The sequence below is a fragment of the Dunckerocampus dactyliophorus genome, chromosome 10, assembly GCF_027744805.1.
Source record: "Dunckerocampus dactyliophorus isolate RoL2022-P2 chromosome 10, RoL_Ddac_1.1, whole genome shotgun sequence".
In the NCBI taxonomy this organism is placed as follows: Eukaryota; Metazoa; Chordata; class Actinopteri; order Syngnathiformes; family Syngnathidae; genus Dunckerocampus; species Dunckerocampus dactyliophorus.
Genome location: NC_072828.1, coordinates 25,003,575 through 25,020,258, shown reverse-complemented (window position 1 = coordinate 25,020,258; position 16,684 = coordinate 25,003,575). Strand labels below are relative to the sequence as shown.

The 16,684-nt window shown below is 39.3% G+C and overlaps 1 protein-coding gene across 2 annotated transcripts in view; it reads right to left on the bottom strand.

The window, feature by feature from the left end:
• Positions 1 to 15,472, bottom strand: part of arid3a (AT rich interactive domain 3A (BRIGHT-like)) — a 65,237-nt gene extending 49,765 nt beyond the window's left edge. The window contains exon 1 of one of the 2 annotated variants that reach the window (XM_054788650.1): positions 15,035 to 15,472. The gene's annotated coding sequence lies outside the window, so the exon portion shown is untranslated. The remainder of the gene's footprint in view (positions 1 to 15,034) is intronic. The other variant, XM_054788649.1, reaches the window with a different exon arrangement.
• Between the last annotated feature and the right edge of the window lie 1,212 nt (positions 15,473 to 16,684).

Genomic DNA, 16,684 nt, shown 5'->3' with positions numbered 1-16,684 from the left:
AAGCAAGGCAATCAAACAGCAGTGAAAGCTTATCTTCCGCATCCAACATAATTAATGTAGCAAATGAAAATACGCTTGTTTGAGCTCCAAGTGTTTGCCAGTGACAACTGCAACCGGATGTGACATCGTGTGCAACCCAGCAATTATAATGACCAGCATTACTGATTAGATTAAATTGGCACATATTCTAAGAGTGTATGTTGTGACTACAGTGCCTCAACCAAGAAAATTATGTTTCATCAGTCTTTGACTTACCAGTGAATATACACATTCACCCAGGTCATTGTATTGTCAGGGCGATGAATCGATAGCAACTGGGCAGTTCAGGTTGTCTTAGAAGACATTTCGCCTCTCATCCAAGCAGAGCTGTCCTATCTAGTCCAACTAGTGTTTGTCCCACCTAGTCATTGAGCATGTACTGATGAAGCCTGCTCGGAAGAGAGGCGAAACGTCCTCTCAGACAACCTGAACAGTCCAGTTGCAATCCATTGTTTGACCTTGATTTTTTGAACATTGTGCTTCAATTCCATAATAATTCATTAAACCTAATGGTTATTCAGGAAGTAGGTCTGTTTGTCTGTAGTACCATGACCTGGGACCTGCAAGTAGGGGAGGTGTGTTACAAAATGACTTCACCCATACAATACCCCAACCAATCAGCTAACACCTTAATTGGCTCAAGTGGCGTAAGCTAACAGGGGTAGCTGGAATGTTCCTACATGGGGGTGGGGAGGAGTGACCAGGATAAAGATGTAGAAAAGATGACAGTTAATGGGTTAATCCTCTCTCGCTCTTTTTTTTTTTTAAACCCACATCGGAATAGTGGAAGATTGCAAGGTCTGAGTAAACAGAAAAGGGTGATAAGAAGTTGGGCTAAGGGTCTAACTCCAAGTAGATAAAGGGACTGCACAGCCTCACATGCATGCACATACTGGGCATATGTTCACATGCATATGTAATACCACTTGCTGGCACCTGGTACTCTAACATAAAGCCTCCCAGTGATTGTGTCTGAATGTAGACTGCATTTGTCACGCATTTAGTGTCACAACACAGAAAATACACTGTACGAATTCACTAAGCTTTGTGCCGCTAACCAAAGCAGTTGTAAATATTTCTTTGAAAAGCAGCAATTTCTGAGATTGCATGTCGACAACAAACCATGTCAAAAGACATGCAAGCAGGCCATGAGGGAAACTTTAGGCCTACGACGGATAGTGCCGTCACTCACTACTGTACGTGCACTCAAAAAAATCTGAATTGTTGCATGAAGTCGGTTGAAACCAGCTTTTTAAAAATGCATGTAAACACTTTAATTAGGCTATGTTCACAAATTTTACATACCGATATAAATCCTTCCAATGATGTTGATGACATGTTTCCCCTGCGACTGCGACTGCGCGGCGCACTGTACACTTTACGTTCACTAGCAACGTCCAGCAATGGCAGAGAAATCAGAAAACAACAAAACAACCAAAAGAGAGAAAATGAGCATGGCTGAAGGTAGAAGAGAAGCGGAGACTATAGACGAAGAAATAGTTGGTAAAAGCGGAGGTACCGCTGTGGAAGTGGTTTGGTTTCAATAGTGCAGATGTGGCAAAGACATGTGAAGTAGCTGAGCGACTCAACAATATATTAGCCTCACCGTCTGCTACATAACCAGTGACTGGACTTTGAAGTCGTCCTGTGTCCAGACAAGTTTTTTCCCCCCCCATAGGAACACACAGGTGAAAACATGGCAAGTGAGTTGAAGGAGTTTCTCCAGGAATGGGACTTGGATGAGAAGAAACAAGTGTGTATAACTACTGACTGTTGATCTAATGTTGTTAAAGCAGCTACCCTCAACAACTTGCTTTGGACCCTCGCTACATAGTGGCATAGGTAAGCTTACTTAAATATGATTACTTTTAATTATGTGGGTTGAGGTTTGTAGCTATTTATACAAGACTGCGCTGAATTTAATTAGATCGTCATATCGTGATACATTCCAAAAGTATTGAGATACAGGTCCACATCACCTAACTCTAATGCCCAATTCAGACTATTTGTTAAAATACAATGGTTTTTATGTAGTCGGTCACATTACAGGAAAAAAATGCAACTTATATGCGGACGTGAGTATTACTAATCGTGTGCAATGTGAATTCAATGCATGGTCCCAATTCGTGGTACCAGTGCTGGCGCATTTGTGGCAATTTCAAGGATTTCTTATATAAATTATTTCTCTTTGGAGATTAAGGCTACGTTCACATTGCAGGTTATGATGCCCAATTCAGATTTTTTTGATGAAATCCGATCTTTTATGTGGTCGTTCAAATTGACAAAAATGCGACTTGTCAATATGAATGCAAAGCGTCGGGGAAATGACGCTCATGCGCAAAAGCACAACACCGCACAGATGGCTGTGTGCTTACGGAAGTGAACATTGCTCTCCTTGGCGCGTGTGTGGCAATTTGAAGGATTTTCTGCAACGGAAGTGAACATTTAACCAAATGATTTCACATTTTAAAAAAGGGAAAGACTTTTTGCTGTGGCAGTTCGTGGAGAACTTTGGTCAGGGGTCAGTGGTCGCGGGTTGGCTCCCACCCCACTCAGCAAACAGTAAGGAATAATTGAATATAATTGGATGAATATTGGCGAATCTGGCGTCGAACTGTGCTTTTCCCACAAAACATCCGTCTGTCAGTGAAATTGCGAGCATGGAGGAGCAGTGACCGTGAGGTAGATGGTCTTTAGCTCCCCTGAAAACAAAAGAATCTTCCCATTACTGCCTTACCCTGGTTTAGATACACAATTCTTACATCCGAAAAAAGACACCAACACAACTAAGCAGTGGTAAACACTGGGCAAGTGACAAGTTATGACATGAGAAATTCAAAAGATGTGTAAATCTCGTGATGTTCTCGTACCCGTCCGTTCACGAGATTTAGGATTCAGGAGCGTCATAAAAATGAAACCAGGGAAACCTAAAAAAAAAACAAAAAACAAAAAAACACACCAACCTCACGATATGGCACTTCCACATCATGTAGAGCAAGAGTACAATAATTTAAACATAAGTCTAAAAGCTGCAAATGTTGGATAGGGCCCCTTTAAAAACGTCTATACATTGTAATTTATTTACCAACTAAATAACGCGTATTGATGCCCCGAGGGAATCAAAAAGCACATATTAGTATTAGAGGAAGTCAGGGGAAAGACCTTCAAAGCTAATAAACCAGAATCCAAATAACTGCTAGGTTGTGCACACAAAGCCCTATTTAGTTTATTTCAAGCAACAGGTTTGAACTGTTGCCTGTGGCTAAAGTCAAGAAACTGAAGAGGCATGCTTGTTCGCTTTTTTTTTCCCCTTAAAAAAAGGGTTGGGCCAACTGCACATTTGCACGGGTGTATGGAAGGGTCGAGTTCACATTTTCATGGGGTGATCAAATGCACTGTCATGAGGATGCCGGTCTGACAGCTTGCATATCGAGTGACAGAAAAGACACATTTTATACTTAACATGTGTTTAGCTAAGTGAATACAAACAGCGGGCAGCATGTGAGTAAACAAAAGCTTACTCGGTGCCAAACAGTAGCCATTTATGATCCTCTATTATTGTGACAAAAAACAACATCGGGACTAGAAGTCGGTCAGTGGTGCTGGTCTTGATTATGCATCACTCGCTCACATTCCTTGCAGCATTACCTCGCATGGCAATAACACAGGCTCCATTGAGCTTGACTGCACCAACAACAAGATCATTGAGGAAGTGTCGCACAGGCTGGTCACGCACTTTCCACTGACCTCTTCTATAGAGCCACAGCAGCACTGTAAGGCAAATCTGATTAGCCCCAGCTATTCTATAAATTAAGTGGGAATACAGCAAAAATAATCTTGCGATCCACTTCAGGGCGATCAAATCAGACTTGATTTTGTCCAAACTTTTTCCACCAAGGGCGGCACACAGAAAAATGAAAGGATGCATGTTTTTTTGAAACAAACCCATGTAGCTATGCGGAGATATTTTTTTATATACTTTTTGAAAAAGCAGTCTGCATCTGAACTTTGTGTTATCGGTGACAAAGCGTATTATTAATATGAAGTTTTTCTCATTACATTACAAGCTATTCATAATATTTAGACTTTGTTATTGTACTATTATAACTTTTACCCAACCTAATTTCCCTCATATTGCAACTTTAGTATTTGTTTTGTTTCTCATATTACGACTTTTTTCCCCTTTAAATTTTTCAACTTTATACTATTTTTCCTCTCAATATAATGACTTAATTCTCCAAATTTTTCGTGTTAATTCTTGTAAAATTATTACCCTTTTTTGCAATTTATTTTTGTTTTCTTGTTTAATTGTATTTTTAGAAGACAGCTGTGGGCCATGACTTACAATACAAAACCTGAAATAAGAAAAAGAAGAGGGAGAAACATCTGCTGGGGGCTTATATTTTGTGTATAATAATAATAATAATAATAATAATAATAATACAAAATAAGAATATGGCTATTACATCAACATTATTAAATAATTATTTATTAGTACTTTTCATTTATGGAGGATCTAGTTTTTATCTTATTTGTTTATAAAATTAGTATTTTTATTGTATTTCAATATAATAAACCATGCAATCAAAAATAATTGGTGTTAAAGTAATACCTTTCTAACAATGTCAATGAAAATGAAGCATTAGCTTGTTTTTAGATTATCTTGTAATATAATCAAATCAATCAAATCCAATTTATGTATTTAGTATTGATTTTATGGGATACAGTATTACTATTAGAACCAGCTTCTGACACAAGGGCATTGTATTAACCACAAGGTTAACCAGATAAAAGGGGAAAAGGGTTTGCCGATTCAGCTGAAATGTTGTGCCGTTTATTGGTAACTGCTGCGCGGGTAGCTTTATCGACCGCGCCTTGTCGAGAACCTACCATTAGCTTCATATGGAGACTGTAGCACTGTGTGGGCAAACATAAATCTTGTGAAATGACAGCCAGTGTGGAACTACATGGGAAACTCAGAGGGAGTTGATCACACGTCCAGCAATTTGTGTCAGTTTCTCGACAGTTGAACGTAGGCCTATTGTGTGGGACTGTACTGTATATTTAGTGAAGCACTTTTGCTGATTATTTGACACCGGTCAATAAAATGAGTTCATTTGAATCTAAGGCAATACATTACATTCTTCCTTTTTTCATTTCACTTTTAATATAACTAGAGATTGTATACTTTGCCACTCTTATACAATGTTAGCGGTGTGCTCAGTGTGAGAGGCATACAAATTCCTCGTTTTAGAGGTGCTGTTGCCATTAAAAGAGATTCAGGACGCAGCCTGCATGTTGCAGCTCGCATTCGACACACTGCTGGTAACTCTAGACGCCATGATGACAGTACAGCCAGTGAGTACGGGAGAGGTGGAGGAGGTGAGTAGGGGGGGGGGGACTCAACTACATTTGGAAAGGCATAAACATCCCAAACTGGATTAACTTGTTTTGTTTTTTTGCTTTTACATTCAAGCCTTTTGTGCGCAGAAAGGAACATTTTTAGATAGAGATTTATGTTGTTAACAAAACCGGTCACTAAGAATCTGTCACGCTGCTAAAGATTATTTTTTCAGCTGATTAATTTGAAGCTTGTCGTTTCCTTTAAAATCGAGTAATCGGTTAGGCCCGAGACCGGAGGTTTCAAATGGTCTCAGCCTGGGACCCACGTTTTCCAGTGGTCAGCTGCAACACACTTTTAAACAAATACAATGAGTGTTCTCTCGTCCCTCTGGATGGCAAAATACTAATGCAAATGCAAATACAATTGTTCACAACATACACCTGAAGTTCAACAACACATCTACCTCCTCACATGCCGGCATGCCGAACACTCACCGGGGAAGGAGGAGGGGTAACGAGACAAGGAACAAACGTCCTTACCTTTGTTATGCGCACTTCTCGGACCCCTTCTCCTCCTCCAGCGACGAGCTGCAGTAAGGTGCGTTCCTCGACCCTTCCCAAAGACAGGGAAGGCCCCACGTTGGTCATGGAGTGGGTCGAGGCAGATCGGGTGCACACAAAGCTTTATTTTCTGAGCTCAGGATGTCACACAGAAAACAGCGATACAGGTATCAGTGGTCTCTGTAAAATGACACACCAAGCGATACCATCCATCCCTTCTTATACTCTTCTGCTATGCTTCCTGTTTTTCTATGGTTATAAAAGTTATTACGTTGTCATACAACTGAAAGGATGTTTTTAACTGAGATGCAGGTCATCATGACTTATTGCTGCTTTTAATATCTTATAATGCATCCTGTTTTCTGGCTGTTGTTCACCAAGTCACACCACATCCTTTATCCCAAAACTGACCTCAACCTATTCATATAACTGTTCTATATGTGAATATATCCAATGAGTACATGTTGTATTAATTGAAACCCTTCGGTCATTTGAAGTTTTTATTGTTTTTTTTTTACGCCCATTTGATATTTATATTTTTATTTATTTTGTTATTTTTTTCCACTTTTAAAGTCATTTTTATTTATTTGTAATTTTTTTACACTTATATAAGACATTTTTAATTAATTTAAAAACATTTTTTACACTTTTATTTAAGTCAATTTTATTTCTATTTATTTATTCCTTTTTTTAAAAAATACTTTTATTTAAACCGCCTGTAATCTTTTGAAGCATTAACACACATAAAGACATAAATACATGTCCAAAGTGCATTTTAGAGGAATGGATGACGGCATTTTGTCAAGGAAATGAGGAAGAACATGATAACTGCATTCGGGGTGGCAATCTCTGGCCACTTCACGACTTGATGCGATTACGATTCAGAGACCTGCGATGCGATGATAAAACGATTATCGATGCATCTTTTTTGTGGTCAATACTTTGTCAATTTTTTTCTATATATAATTTCTTTTTACTCACTGTGTACGGCTAAAACAAAGCATATTGGTAATTATCCACAATTAAAAAAACAGATGAATTTACTTGCATTATCTTTTAATAACTAGAAGGTTACATCTACCAACATATTTCCCATTGCACAGAACCAGCAGGAAAAGCAAAGTACACCAGTAGCAGCACGTATAAAATTAACAAACTTCAGCGTATTCTGAGTAACAAACATAAAATATCTGCCATTATTCACAAATAAATAATAGACTTCGGAATTCAAACCAAAATCCTGAGCATAGAATCTCTGACAAAATAAGATTTTTGCTGTATAGCAAAAGTCAAAAACAGATTATAGATTTCTGTACCAGCGGCTCTCATACAAGAACAATGCTTGCAGACGTCAGTTTATTATGAATAACCAAAAAAAACAGGCTGCCCTTATTCACATTTGCAGTGTCAGTGAAATAACGTTGTGATAGGACGTTGTACCTGGGTTCCAAAGTGCACAACAAAGCACGAAAGCCCTGCTTCTCTGTGACGGAGTGACACACACACACACACACACACACACACACACACACACACACACACACACCTCCACTCCAGTTCCCGCATTCAGTTTATCAACGCGGCAGCACACTCGGTGTTCCAGCCTGTTATTACATCCATAGCATTCATTTCTGGTTCCAACAAAGAAGCAAAAAGACTTACCGTGCGTATTCGCGGCAACTGGAATCAAACATGGCACACGTCATCAGACGTCCAACAACATGAAAGTGCTTCCGCTCGCTTTAAATCCAGATTTGCTAAATTACAACATAATCTTTATTTTCTTATATCATATCCATGGTGCAAGTGTATAATTTATAAGTCCTCTTTTCCTGGTTCCATTTTAAGATTTTTCCGCCACTGAAAAAACCTCTAGCTGAATCTTCGACATGAATCCATCATTGCACTCCGCTTTTGGTTGTTTACAATCAAATATAACTGCATTTTATGGGTTTTAGTCTGTTTATTTACGTTTGTTTTAAGTAACCGGATATGTCGTTTACATCTGTGCTACGTGCATTGCGTAACTTTTTACGTAGCTCCATCTTGGTGGCGGTCATAATAGAAATAGAAACATCCGCTTGCTACCGAACTCTTTTAATAATAATCACTAATAAAACAACCCCCCCAATATATTACATATATGAAGTATGGTTATTGACCATTTATGTTCATACATTTAAAAAAATAATAACAACCACACCGCGTGACGTCTCAGAAGAGGTCGTAAAAATGTGCTAAAGGAGCAAGTGACGTAGGTCTCGCGCAAGCGTAGAAGTGATTGCGATGGATTGTGCAGTGACGAGCGTGCACTTCCGCTTTCCCTCTTCCGTCAGCATCGATTATTGACATTTATGAAATGATTAATAATCGTCAATGTCCGCATCGCAATGCATCTAAGAATTGATTATTTACCACCCCTAAACTGTATGCATACAAATAATGCATAAATAAAAATTAACTATTAAAAAAAGACCACACAATAAGATAGGAATATGGAATATGACTAAAATATTGCACAATTTTACCCCTGCCCTAGACGGACCAAATCAAAATGAACCAAAAACAGTTAGTGGTTTGGTCTGCAACATATCGGAAAAGAAACAAAAACGTTCATCGCTGTTTTCCAACGTCAAAGCTTACATGCGTGAAGATCTTGTTTTGCCTAAAACGCAAAAGATAATTGGTCTGCTTTCATGGATGACTATGGAAATTGAAAACTATTCACATGTGAGAGGGTGAAACCAGAGGATACCTACATTTTTACAACCAAAATCGATTAATTAAATACCAGAATAGTTGTTAATTGGATAATCAATTGACCATCATCAATTGTTGCAGCTCTAATTTGATTTGATAATCCGGCGGTTCTTACACACTACGAACTGCAAATGCTTCATGCTTGATGGACATGTCAAGCATGTTGCAGCTGTGTGCTGGTCTCCAGGCAGACAAGTACCAGGATAGAACATTCTGGCTGGTACACATCTTGGTGTCAAACACGGACTGGAAACAAGACCTACAACTGTTCCCACCAGCTGGCTTACAGAACTGCGGGGCATCCCAGAACTGCAGGCCTTTCCTTTGACTGCTTGCGTCACCGCCAGGGATTCCCCCGTGGCTCCGGCCCAAGCAGTGAAGTAACTTGCGCTTTTTGGCAGGATAACACAGTTATAACGCCACGTGCTGCACAGGCCCTTCAGAAAAGAAGCTTTTGGCACAAGTACAGCTGAAAGCCTGCCAAGCTGCGCTGCTTCCGACTTCTTGAGGGCAGGAAGAAAACTTGTATTTGCAGCCAACTCACATTCAGTGAAATACAATCCAGTGTTACACACACACACACACACACACACACACACAGAAGGGGACTGACTGGAACATTCAAGTGAGTTTTGGCCCACACCCTTAAAGCGTGGAGGGATATTTGAATGTCGTGACAACATAACAAAAGTCTGCACAAAAGATAAGAGTTTGATAATAATAAAGCTCACGTCGTCGGACCAGTCAGTCTAGTCTGCACATGTTTGGGAGTCATTTATTCCTAGACACTTCCCAGTTTGAGGCCAAATGTGCCCCACTCACCTCACTGAGCAGCATGTTTGCATATTACACCCGCTGCTTTCTCAAATACCCTCCAGATGAGATCAGAAATCTGCCACGGCCGACGGCTGTTTGACGGAAAACAGCCGCATGGAGTCTTCAAATAGACATTGAACTAATTCAAGTCAGCAAACATCAATGAACGAACAGACCACATGATACGACGCAATTCATTCCCAAGGTGGATCTCTTGACTTTTTTCAATTCAGCGCAGACCAATCCAAACACTAGCTTAGAAAAAGAGACCAAAGGGAGCTGTTTACATGTCGAGTGGAGGAAGGAAACATAAATACACTCCTGGGAAATAAGCAATAAGCAATCGAAATGCAGAGCTGCACCAGCAGGAACAGTTAAAAGCAATGTGGAACATAATTCAATTCTTTGTGCAGCCTTGATGTACAGTAGTGGCTTTTGTCTCATGTGAGGCAATCATCTTGTATTACCATCAGCTAAGGTTGATTGGGTGCTGCTTTTAACATAAAAAGAACCTACAACAATCCTGAAAACAAATATATAAAAGGTAGGGATGCAACGATAAAAAAAATTCATGGTCCGATATTTTTGTGATACAAAAAAATAAATAAATTTGTGCCTTTTAAAACTTGAATTTTCTTGAAATTACCGATCTTTGTTTCAACTCCAAAAGTCCAGTTTTTAAATGAAATTAAATGCATCCGGTGAAAGCTGCCTCGTTTTCTGCTGTGCATACTTATCACAATAAATAAAACAAAAACAGCACCTTGTAAAAATGATAAAATAAATCAATATATAATACACAATTCAACATAGCAATAAAGACAATTACCGTACACATAATTCATCAATAGTTCTGTTCATAGATTCATTAGCATTTCAATCAAACTACATAGTATTCATTATGTCTAGGGTACACATCTCATTTGCTTTTAAACATTACAATTATAAAACAAACAACCACGGTAGTGACAATACAGCCAAAGTCAACGCAGCACATCAAAAACTTAAGCCAGAAGAAGACTTTTTAATTATTCATAAAAATAGCAAAAAGAAGTAAATGTAGAAAAACACATTTCTTTAATGGACTTCAGGGCGCACACGGCACAAGGTTTTGCCCGCTAACTAACCGCTACAAATGCAATTAGGGATTTTATTACATGTATATGCATCTTAATGATGAGTTATTTTATCCAAAATTTGGATGAAAAGAAGATGAAAAATACAGTTTCGCATGCCACTTGAGACGCCGGATGCCGGGGGGGGGTGACGTCATCAGCAAATTAGCATAATTTGTCATGACGCACTAGCAAAAAGTGACTTAAAAACATGAAAATGAAAACAAATACGTTGAGAACTACAAGTTAACTTTGTTCTGTCGGTTTTTAAATGTAAGAAAAAACTGATCCACCTGTGAATGCTTTTAGATTGGAGAGAAGCCCACCGCAGCACCCGCTGTTTGTTGAGAATAGCGATACGAACTTTCATTTCAGAGTCTCCAAAAGACTCTTCACTAGATTTCCGGACGGGTCTGATTGCTCGCTAAAAGTAGCGACAAAGTGGCTCCGTCCTTTATTCTCTGGCAGACCAGGTAGCACCAACCTATTTGTGGCGAGCCACAGTAAATAAATGAATGTATGGCAAACACTGCCCATCCATTTCAAATCATGCATATGCAGCAAACTATGCAGCTTATGAAGCACACTTCTTCAAACCTAGAGAATCCAGGAGGTTCGTCATGTCAGCATGGTTTTAAAACAAGACGTCAAACTTGGCTTAGGTGGAAAAAGCGAGTGCAGTCGTCCCTCGCCACATTTTGGTTCAAATTTCGTCACTTCATGCTATTACGATTTTTCGAAAATGATGACAAATCATGCCGTTTCGTGGTCGAATACGACCTACTAGTGAAAAAGTATGCAAATTTTACATATTTTTTGCCTAAATTAAGCATAAAAATGGCTATATGAATTAAAATACAAATATAAGGCATTCAGAAAACACATTCAAAAACACCATGAATGATATGTTGCATTCTGCACAAGTCACTAGGTGCCACTAATGTTACTGTAATGTTCGGTGAGACACACAAGCATCAGACTTGATCACCGAAACAACAGCCTTTTATTGCAGGTTTGAACGATCTCACAACAGGCACAATAATAATCGCATAATAATCATAATAATAATGCAGCCATAATCCACTCCAAGATAAAACTCAACTGTGAACCCCCTGACGTCACTTCCTGTCCTTCACGTGCCCGGAACACATTTATTACAACACACACAAGCCTGAGTCTTATTTATGTCATAAATGGCTTATTTTCTCTAATTATATCTACTGTATTGGGTAATACGAGTGTAAAGGTAACTATAGGGGTGTTATTTCATGTCTAGAGGGCTCTACTAATGTTAAAACTATGTTCTCTATGCTCTAACTACAAAAATATTTTATTTAATTTAAATTGTTATCTTTTTTTATAGTGTCTGTGTTTGTTATTGTGTCTTTGTGTTATCACAAAATTGGAATTCAGCAGTTCCAGCATGACGCCAACACTTTAACCAGTCATCACAACATTCTGTCACACCTTTCAGTCCCTCTGACATCTCAGCACAAGACAAAAGCAGCACACCATACTCAACCGCGAACAGCTCAAAAGATGCTGCAATTCACATTTTCTCAAGTTCTATCATTCGTGTGTCTTGTTCTCATGTCAAAATATCCTTTTCGTGACATTACACGTATGTTAAAATGATCTTTCAACATGCCTAGGATATTTCATAACCGTGTTCCCATCAAATGAAATACACAGCAGAATGAAAGTCAGTTGTTACCCAATTGTTACACAATAAAATGCACCGTCTAGCCATGAGCTCCAATGATAACATTTCAGTAGAACTGGCTATTTTCAATTTAAAAGACATTACTTTTGTCGAAGTACCTCAGCAAGACCAGCTTCCAACGCCCCCCAAAGTGAAAAATTGTGACACCAACCACAATCCAAATGCCAGGTGGTCCTCGGTTTACAATGTTTTGTATTATGTTTCGTGTTTTACGAAGGCACTCGCATGAATTAACTGAAATTAATTTTGGTCTAGAACTAGTTACAGCACCCACCAGTGGAGTAACACGCACCACGGGCAGCACAAGAATACAGTGTGTAAGCTTTCTGGGCTTCATTATGTCTCCCAAGTGGCAGTGCATCAAAGAAAAGGAAAGCTATCATCATGGGAGTGAAAATGAACATCATAAAAAGCTCAGAGGAGTTGGCTGCTCTTCCCAAACGCTCGACTGTTGCGGCCATCATTAAGGATAAAGATGACTGAATTCTAATAAATGCTGGAGTCGTGGTCATGGATTCCGTGTCCACATGAAGATCTGGGAGGAGAAGAGTTTATCCTCAACCTTAAAAAGGTTGGACAACCACAGGGATAAAACTAAGGAGTTGTTCTCTATTAATTACACTTTCATTTAATTATTGTATTTAATCTTTTTATTACTGTATTTTATATGTCGTTCATGTTTTCCGTGTTCAGTGTGACTGACTCGGGAATGAATTCAAGCATCATTTATGTATAAGTTCCGACTTACACTGGAACTCAACTTACATCACGGTCTCGGAACGGAACGCGTCCAGAGGTCAACCTGTGCAGCATGAGCCTGTGACAAAGCTGCCTTTTAAAAATAGCTGGAAACTTTGATCTGAGATATGTTTTGTCTGCGGTACATAAACAATTGGAGGATGCCTGGTGAGATACATTGTGGCTGTCTGACATTTCTCTAACAACACTTACAAACAGAGGAATTTCCCTCCCACCCTATCGAAACCGTAAGAGGCATCCCCACCTCTCTCCTGACATGTTGCACTTGTCGAGTGGATGTTTTGACTCGACTCGTCTTAATCTCAGTCACTTGTGAATAACTGACTTTTCACCCACCCACTCCCACTTTGCCTCAAACTTTACGCGCCCTCAACAGTTCTGGGTGGTGGGGGTGGGTCTTATCTTTGGCAGAGCAAAATTACATTAGCTGGAGAGGGTCTTTACCAAATCTACATCATTGCGTGTTGGTTTAATATTCATTCCTGGAACACAACTGACATTTGCACTGTTTGTTACAAACGCTATCTTACTATTATTACTTTAGGCTGCAACGCATAATGTGTGGGGAAAATAACTTGGACAAGGACACGCTTAAACAAGAGGAGCTCATTTCTGCTCGAGTCTACATGAATGAATCCGTTTCAGCAGATTTCTTGTCAAAAAAACATAAACATAATTTTTTATTTATTCATGGCAAAACCCTGCCCATTGTGGCTTTTTTTTCCTCAAAACACCGATCTCATTCACCCCAAGATGGTAATAATTTAGAAACGCACGCATGTGATCATGTTTTTCTCTGCTCTATACATCGGTAAATGATAATAGCATGAGATCACTATATTAGAATACTACAAGATCTACCAGCAAATACCAATTTCACACTCTCCCCCCTCATTTTCCACACCGTTCTAGGGTGTCGTGTCTCATGACGTTGCAGTGCTCTGTCGTCTTGCGCTCTCCTGTTGGTGTGCTCGCAACTGTGCAGTGTGTATAAGCCCTCTCTCCTTCCTGCTCAGTGGCGACACATAGGTGCCACGTATTTTGACCAATCATGTGCAGCTTTAAGAGAAAAACAGCCGATAAAAACTGCTTATTCGTGTCAAAAAGCCGGGTCCCGTCGTTCACCTCAAAGAGCGGGCTGTAAGAGCCGGATCGTTCACGAACAACCCTTTACTAGTGAGAAGGCATTGTACCCCGAAAGAATGATAGACGGACAGATATGTAGATAGACCTTTGTACTTTATTTGCATCTGACATAACATTAAGTGCATTTGATATCAGGCTGTGGATGACACTGAGATTAACACAATTTTATGGCACATGACGTTTGGGAAAGTCAGCGACTTTCAATCGGTGCCTTTGAATTCGAGCCAGCAGCTGCATGGCAGCGCTCTCTGAGCAATCACGTTAATTAGCCCTTTTACCCTCGAATCCGATACAGGCAAACACATGAGCGGTTTGTTTATCGGTTTTCTCGCCTCTAGCTTACTAAGACTGTTAATAATAATCTGCTTGGAGCCAACCTGTGTTTGGACACTATGTTGGCGTCAAGTGAGATGTTAGCTTGTTAATGCTTGCACCCGTATTTACAGGGCGTAAACAGGATGACACGGCCTAATCAATTTAAGGCTGTATTCTTTGAGAATTCGACCACGTTTAAATAATATTTAAAGTCCCCTTTTTGTGGGATTAACTAGTGCGATACTCGGCGTAGGTGCAAATTGTATATGCGAGGTGACATATGGCACTGGCTACATCCGCCGCTTTGGCGATAGGCTATCGATCTCCATCAGGCTGTTTGATAACGTATCGATGAAAAAATACATTTAAAATGGAAAACAGCACTAACTCCCCGAAACGACAGCATTACATAGACATCGCAACATATTGACGGTAAATTAAAAAAAATGAAACTCACCACATCGACTTCCGCTGTTTTTTCACACGCTTTGGGGCCGGAAGAAGCATTCCTGATTTCCCTGACACTGACCCCCTTCCTAAATGACACACAGCGGGCAGAAAAAGCTCCACACGCAGGAAGAAGAGAGGTGGCGCTTATGTTTATCTGCTACAAGTAAACTCGTTGCACGTGACTGCATGATATCTACTCCCGGCCTCCAGCTTTGGCGTGTAATTGTGTTTTCAGAGGTTGGCTGTCGATGTGAGCGCACACGGAGGCGTGGGGAATAGTCTCCAGCCGACACACACGGTATGGCCATTGGTTGACAAACAGCAATCAAATGCAAATTCCTAACCTCTGAATCAGCAGGGGCCACCCCCACCACCGAGAGCAGAGGGGTAGAGGTGGGCGGATCGATCCAAACATCGATATCATCTATACCAGCGTTGTAATATTTGTGTTTTTTGTTGTGTTCTTATTCATATATATATTGCATGTGTAAATATTTTTACATTGTTTACAAACTCCAGGAATGAGCTCTTAGACATAGGAGCGCTTTGGAGACTTGAATGAGAGCCAATCGTTTTTGCTTTTGTTGCGTTGTTTAGCACAATCAACTTTATTTAAGCGTAAACAATTGTATGTAATATAAGGGCATACTATTGTTTTAAAATATTGTTATATTGTTTGTTTTAGTCCGACTATAATCACGGGCAACGCAAATTTCACGCACGGTATCGGCTTTACTGGTCTTTTATTTCCTTGGTATCGTATGTATACTAATATTTGCAGCACAACATTGTACCAAGAAACTTAAGGGTGGGCGATGCTGAAATTTCGGTATCGATCCGAAACCAGGTTAGCGCAAGGAAAAAGATTCTTCAATGTGTTACAATGATTTAAATCTACAACAATTTAAAAACACAACTGACTAAATACATTAAACTGTATGCGCAGGTGTACCTCTGTACGTCAACACACTTCAGCTTGACTATACGTCGGTAAAAATAGCAGAATATAAAAATAACCAATGTAAAACTATACAAAAAAGTGTTAAAACTATACTAAAAGTGAACAGGAAACCTCAACACATACTGACAAAAATCTGAGTCGATATGCACGTTATTGAATCCAGTAGAAAGGAGTACATCTATTTACAATTAGGTATTATGTAAGGTTCTTTTCCCGGTACATTGGTTGTATTTATAAAAAGGAAATGAGCTATCAATATGAGTATTATTTCATTACAAGGATGAGAAATCTCAAACCCAATTTCTGGATATGCAGAAGATCTCTAACTCAATTACGTCATTTCAATTAAAAATGATGAGGAGCAAAGCTAATTCAATACAAAAAATAGACACGTAAATATGCACACGAAGCCGTTTCAGCCATTCAAGCAAACATGGTACAGGAAGCTGTCTTCACAATAGCTGCTAAAAATCTGTTCATCTACTTCCAAGTGCAATTTTTTTACACTTAAAAATACAATAGCTGGAGAGTGCCGACTGGTCCATGCAGCTAAATGTTCTCAAATAAATCAATAAAAGAAAGAGATGGTAAAAGTACATGGTATATGGTAAGACAATCAATATTCAATTAAAATCATATCTCACTTTTAAATAAAACTGCAATTTTATATAGTTCCAAGATTACAGTGGTGTGAAA